Here is a 7,805-nt window from a genome sequence, read left to right on the forward strand (position 1 = left end):
AAGTTATTTAGGATTTACTGTAGTTAGACCTTATGGAGATTTAGGTTTATGTTTAGTTTGCCTTTCATTATTATGTATCCTGTTCTTCAACTGTTAATCCTCGTGTTTTCCCTGGTTTTAATAAATCACAACATTTTAATGTATTGTGAGCTTTTTAGCATGTAATTCATGGCTGTAATGACTGATAGGTGGAGCAAGCCATCTTGACATGTAAGGAGTATTATTAAGCAATTAAAGACCAGATAAAGAATAACTGTCAATAATAAACTGATACTATATTCTGCTATTCAGAAAATTGCTTAGAGTATGGATGAAAGTAGGGGTGTCCTGGTTCGATATGATTGTGTTCTATATTCTAAGTTTAAGTTCCTTCTTTATGCCATCTTTATATAATTTACAGTATGTTTCATATGTCTATCATGTTTATTGCTCCCTAAAGCCAGCAGATCCCCCCAGGATAATTGACTGAGTCAAGTGTGCCTCTGTTGGGGGCACCAGTGAAAATTGTTGCTTGCTCCCCAGCCAGTGTGGAGGCCAATGTGAAGATTGCGGAGGAGAACTCCCTGCAACAGAACAGATAGTGGTGGAAAAAGTGGACATATTGCATAAAAGTGACCTTTATATTCCAACAAACTACAAAAGAAAAAAAATCTATATATATATTAATTAAATTTCAAATTATTTGATAAATTAAATCAATTTATCTTAACTATGAGATAGATTAAAACAATATGAATGAAATATCCAATTGACATCTGTACAAGTTTAACAAGTTTAAATGTCCATTATAAGTAACTCTTTTGTAACTTTTGCCTTCTGACATAACTTTTACCTTAGTTATATTTTTATTTTGCTTTACAACAATAAATATTCCACATTCTTTTAAACTGTTGATGTAAAGATAGTTCTGTGCACATAAACTAACTTATTTTATCAGTAACCATGATAGCTGTGTAAATTTTATTGTGGATGAAAACTTCACAAATGAAGAAATGTGTAAACATTAATACTATTTCTCTTTAAACTGTTAGCATATTATTCACTACAATTAACTACTGTGGAAGAATAATTATAGGGTAACAGCATTCATCTTAAAGAAATACCATCTGTGGTTAATACATGTCAGAAACCTGTCTGGCATATCAAGAAACCTGATAAAGGTCAAGTGAACAACAGAGGCAAAATGTAATACACAAAATGTACTGAAAGATGACTAAAGGATAAGATGGTCTGTATTCAACAAGATTGGACAGTTGTTATATAAAAGAAATTTTAAGGGTGGTGACTAAATCCAGAGGAGAGAACAATAGTAAGTATATAGTAAAATAGAATTTTATTTTATATAGATCATTTTGGGTGTAAACCATCAAACCAACCAGTGTAAATGTTAGTATTGATTGACACTGTTATGGAAATTCAGTTGCTTATGAAATAGATTTACACCTTTAATATTTGACCATTCTGATCATGCTGTAGAAGAATGCTCCCTGTTCAAGTATTAGCAGAACAGTAATAAATGACACAGATGGACAGTCTTTTCTCCTGCCTGGCTACGGATTTGTCCTGTCAGAGGAAAAGTTTATTTCTTTAATTAGGATGTTTGATTTCTGCCATACTAGTCTGGCACGAAAAGTGTCAATGGACGTTTTATTAGCATCAAACTATTTTTATTAAAAATAGAGCAAGAAATAAGAACATCCCTAAGTAATCCTGACTCTTATTTACACGGTAACCAAATCAAACATTTTGTGACTCCACACCATTCACTTAAAAAACTCTTAATTTTATTATTCATAATCTTAGGTACACCACTTTATTGTAATGAAGTGGATTATTTCACATGGTTAAAGGGGTGTGAAGCCTCTAAAAGGCTTCATTGGCCAGGTCAGGCTGACTGGAAAAGGTAAATCCCAGCAGCAGTGAATTAGGCCTCAAAAATAAAAATAAATGTCCCAAAAACATTAAAAACGTCCCATGGAGTAAATCTAAAAAAATCAGTAATACTCAGAAAAATCCACCAAAATGGAATGAGCTTCAGCTCCTGAATCTTCTTAGCAGACTTACAGTATATAATCAGTGGGAAGGTTTAGGATTTGTGATGTCAGGGTGGCCCTGCCTTTGGGGGCTTCACCCACAAAGAACAAGGAACAGAAGCACATTTAAAGGGGTGTGACATAATTATATACTTCACAATAAATGTATGGAAATACAAGAAACAGTAAGGACTGTGAAAAAAGACACAATAAAACAAGACACCGTTAGATATGACCTTCTATGGGCTCGATATTTGTTAATAATATTGACTATATTAATTTATCCATCATTCCCTGAGCCTGCTTAATACAGTTTTAGAGTAACAGGTGCTACGACATATCCAGGCAGTATCAAGGGCAAATAGAAGGGAATGCACAATACATCCCTTACACAATATTAGGTTGTATGCATGTATACATTAATGTTCTGAACCTGCTTAAATTACTTTTGGTGTTAGCGAGAACCAAGACTGCACTGACAACTTTAGGAACAAAGAAAAAGTTAACTCTGTATGGCGGAGGATGCTAATTCAGCACAGGGGAGACTCATACAAACAGCCAGTCAACATAACTTCCTTTTTGAAAGGTTTTGATTCATGTAAACATGAATACTTCTAACAGTGAAGTTTCAGTATAAAGGCAAGCATATAACATACTGTAGATGTTAACCAATGCTCTGCTGGACTATGGGGCATGAGTAGAGTTTATGCGTAAGATGTCATGTACCCATCCAACTGTGAGTGGGGATTATTTCATACAGGCCATTTAAAATACATACTGATTTAGGTTTTCTGGGACTGAATGATATTCCATTTAGTGCTTGTTACTGTCTTGTACTTGAGAATGATCTTCATCTGCCAAAAATCCTGGTTTGACGTATCGTTGGTTGGTTAAAAAAATGGATACTAAATATTACTCCAGTTTGCATAGTTAAATATTTTATTTCCAAAACAAGACCTCTTTATTACAATGGAGTATTTATTTAGTTTTGGTCAAATAAAGTAGCTGGGTAATTTGCAGTCATTTTCTTCCCTAGGAATTAAAACTAATTGACTGAGTCCCAGTGTTGTAGTCCATGATGAAACAACAGCTACTGTATATAAAACTTATCACAGCCCTGTTTTCATAGCAGACTGTTTAATCTCTCAGCACACCACTTGAAAGAATTACAAGGTATGAGAATCAATTTTTGTTTTCACTTAGAAACTAAAAGATAGCTATGGCAAATGAACTTTGAAAAATATTAGAGAACATTTAGTTGCATTAAATGTATTTTGTTAATACTGTACATAATAGAGGGCGGCACGGTGGCGCAGTGGGTAGCACTGCTGCCTCGCAGTAAAGAGACCCGGGTTCGCTTCCCAGGTCCTCCCTGCGTGGAGTTTGCATGGGTTTCCTTCAGGTGCTCCGGTTTCCTCCCACAGTCCAAAGACATGCACGTTAGGTGGATTGGCGATTCTAAATTGTGATTGGTGTGTGTGTGTGCCCTGCAGTGAGTTGGCACCCTGCCCGGGATTGGTTTTTGCCTTGCACACTGTGTTGGCTGGGATTGGCTCCAGCAGACCCCTGTTACCCTGTGTTCGGATTCAGAGGGTTGGAAAATGGATGGATGTCTGTACATAATAGATTGTACTTTATATTTACATTGTCTGAAATAGCAAACCACATTCTTATTATGAGTAAAGTTATTCAGGTACGTCTTATCTTGTAAAGTGTGATTTATAAAGATTTGTTCTAAAGTTACAAAGCAGTATAGCTGAGATTAGAACTTTATGAAACCTTCGAACTATAATTTTACAGTATTTTCAGATACATTAGTGTTTGATGGACTATGTTGGGCTGTATATTATGTGTTAAACAATTTACATAAAATTAAATTGTATTATTTTTATTATGTTTAATTTGAAGTACGTTAAAAAAAGATTCATAGTATTAATTTGTATAGTATGTGCAAGGATTAGGATACTTCAGTTCATTTTTTTTCTTGCCTGGTTATACCAACACCTTTGAGATAAAGAGATAAGCCTAGAGTGCATGCAAACTTTATAAAATAGTAACCATGTTTAATTTCCAACCCATAATACAGGTCTTTCATAATATATTAAAATACATACAAAATAAATGAGCTGAAATAAATATTTACATGTCAAGAATTTTAACACTTCAGGTTTTATCACAAAAATAAAACATTTTTTGTGAAATTCTTATATTGTTTTCCCCTCCTTTGAAATCTTTTAAGGTATGATTAACTATCAAGAAAATTTGTTTGCTCCATAGTTTTTATATTATATAAAATATATTATATTCATATTATATTTATATCTAACCTGTTGTATATTTATATCTAACCTGTTGTACTCAATTTTATGTATGATGTGATAGTGAAAACTGTTCATGGAAATATTGAGCCATTTAACTGTACAGTCATCAAATTTATGTTACATAATACTAAAGTGCAGAACTATACAGTCGTGGGCAAATGTTCCGAGAATGACACAAGTATTGGTTTTCACAAAGTTTTTAGATCTTTTTGTCAGATGTTTCTATGGTATACTGAAGTATAATTATAAGCATTTCATAAGTTTCAAAGGCTTTTATTGATACTTACATTAAGTTTACGTAAAGAGTCAATATTTGTAGTGTTGGTCCTTCTTTTTCAAGACCACTGCAATTCGCCCTTACATGCTGGCAGTCAACTTCTTGGCCAAATCCTGACTGATGGCAGCCCATTCATGCATAATCAATGCTTGGAGTTTGTCAGAATATGTGGGTTTTTGTTTGTCCACCCGCCTCTTGAGGATTAACCACAAGTTATCAAAGGGATTAAGGTCTAGGGAGTTTCCTGGCCATGAACCCAAAATTTCGATGTTTTATTCCACAAACCACTTAGTTATCACTTTTGCCAAACAGTTCTTGGATGGTTGGCGAGAAATTGCTCTTGGATGATGTTTTGGTACCATTCTTTATTTATAGCTGTGTTCTTAGGCAAAATTATGAGTGAGCCCACTCCCTTGGCTGAGAAGCAACCCCACACATGAATGGTCTCAGGATGCTTTACTGTTGGTATGACACAGGACTGATGGTAGCATTAACCTTTGCTTCTCCGGACAAGCTTTTTTCTGGATGCCCCAAACAGTTGGAAAGGGGATTCATCAGATAAAATTACTTTACCCCAGTCCTCAGCAGTCCAATCCCTGTACCTTTTGCAGAATATCAGTCTGTCCTTGATGTTTATCTTGGAGAGAAGTGGCTTCTTTGCTGCTCTTCTTGAAACCAAGCCATCCTTCAAAAGTCTTCGCCTTCGATTACTTAGATTTTAACACATCTTACATGTTATGTAGTATTATAGATTGGAAACTACTTGTGTGCAGTAATAGTTATAGGATTTTAGAAGACTCTTTTTTTTCTTTTTTTTTTTTTGAGTTTTGTTTTTCCTAAGATTAGATGGCATATCAAATCAAGCCAATCTGCAGTGAATGAAAGAGCTGTATCCAGAAGAGAACAGTAAGCAGTGGACGATTAAGTAAGTAATTGAAGTGGAATGGTATAAAACAGAAAATTTGCTGAGTTTTACCAATCTGTGTTAACATTCTATTTTCTCTTGTGCAGCAGCAGACAAAAACATTTTTTCTACTACCTTATTGGGGCAAGGTTTTGATGCATACTTCTGAGAGTTTCATGGTGCCACAATCTCAAATTATACATGTTGAATTAACTGAAACCTCCATGCTTCAGTCATTTCTGGTGTTTAAGCATTTATGCCTTGTGATGTTCTAGACAGGCTTGGTTGCTGACTTGTACTGAACATGCCGACTTCCCAAAATGCCTAAGAGAAAAAACTGATCTCAGAAAATGGAAATATTGATTTGTGAATTACCAATTGTGAAGTCTGATAATGTAGTTTTTGCAAAGCTAACCTTAAAATGAATCTTTTTCATGAATGACAATGTAATGACATTTGCGAAAATTAGCTACTAATATTATGTTGTGCATCAGTGTCTATGTGAGATGTACAGTAATTGCCAATGTGCATTGCAGTGTACAGTAAGTGCCACAAGATGAAATATTCCTTATTTGTGTGACATCATAGCTACAAAATCCTGAAAAAGTGCTTGGGTTTCTACGGTTCAATATTAAAGTAAAAGAAAGAGGTGTCTAATGCCAAGTCCCAGCTATAGCTATGATAGGATTCAGTTCTATTGTGGCTCAGCAACACGTATGGCTTCAGAAAATAGACTGACGAACAGGATAACTGGCAAGTTAGGCTGATTTTCACATGTAGTCATTTGCAAGTATCATTTAACCAGAAATATTCTGATATTTAATGTAAAATGTTTTAATATTACACTACTGTTTAGGTTAAGCATACGAATTCTATCACTAAATATTCTTTTTCTTTTTATTTGTAGGAGTGATCTTGTCACAGTTGTCACAATATGGAAAACAATTCCTATATAACCACATTTTTGTTTACTGCATATGGAGACTTGGGTTATATGAGAAATATTTACTTTACTGTCACTATTATGGTTTATCTTATAATACATTTGGTAAATGCAATTATCATTTTAGTTATTGTCTGTGACAAAAACCTTCATGAACCCATGTACATATATATTTGTAGCTTAGCTGTTAATGGGATTTATGGTAGCAATGCTTTTTATATAAAATTTATGGAGAATCTTTTATCAGCCAATCCATCAATTACAAGAACTGGGTGTTTGCTTCAGATTTATGCCATTCATACTTATGGATCTTTTGAATTTACGATTCTGGCACTAATGGCATATGACAGATATGTGTCCATCTGTAACCCTCTTCTGTATAATAATATAATGACACCATCAAAAGTGACCAGTTTATTATGTTTTGCATACCTTTACCCCATTTGCATTTTTACTATACATATTTCTTTAACAGTTCGCCTTCCATTGTGTGGATATCTGATAGATAAAGTGTACTGCGATAACTGGTCTGTTGTCAAGTTATCTTGTGTGGACATATCCATTAATAATGCTTTCGGCTTTTTTCTTGCAGCAGTTCTGATGGTGTCACCACAGATTCTTACTCTGTATTCATATGTTAAAATAGTATCTGTAAGTATTAAGGCTTCAAAGGAGGCACGCAGTAAAGCAGCAAAAACCTGTCTACCCCATTTGATAACATTTATAAACTATAGTATAGCTACATTTTTTGAAATCCTACATCAGCGTTTTGATGCAAGTGCCCTACCTCATGATGTGAGAGTTTTTATGTCAATAGACTTTTTATTATTGCCTCCTCTTTTGAATCCAGTTATTTATGGGATTAAAACAAAAAAGATAAGGCAAAGTGCCATAAAAATGTTTAGTTCTCTAGGAACTGCTGGGATAATGCAAGTTCATTAGCCCCCTTCATATTGCCAATAATTCAAACAATTTTCAGTGCTTTTTTTTTTTAATTATGTAAAGTTTTTTAATAGTTATTAAATTTAAGTATATTAAAAGTTTATTATCATAATTTCCCAAAAATATTTTGAAAGAATTTAAAAGACACAGAAAGGTGAGAATTGCAGCTATTCATTTATGATTTTTTTGAAATATTGCAGCTATGCAAATATTTTCAGAATGCATAATTATGTTTATTTTTGTGTAATATTTTCAAAGGACTGTTGTAGAGTTTTCTTTGCAGAAATCCTTTTACTATGTATTTTTAAAGCTCATAGTTAATGAATTCAATTTTACTGTGCAATCATGCAAAAATAAATTACAGTATATTACATTTATTGTACTG

Source organism: Polypterus senegalus, chromosome 2, assembly GCF_016835505.1.
Source record: "Polypterus senegalus isolate Bchr_013 chromosome 2, ASM1683550v1, whole genome shotgun sequence".
In the NCBI taxonomy this organism is placed as follows: Eukaryota; Metazoa; Chordata; class Cladistia; order Polypteriformes; family Polypteridae; genus Polypterus; species Polypterus senegalus.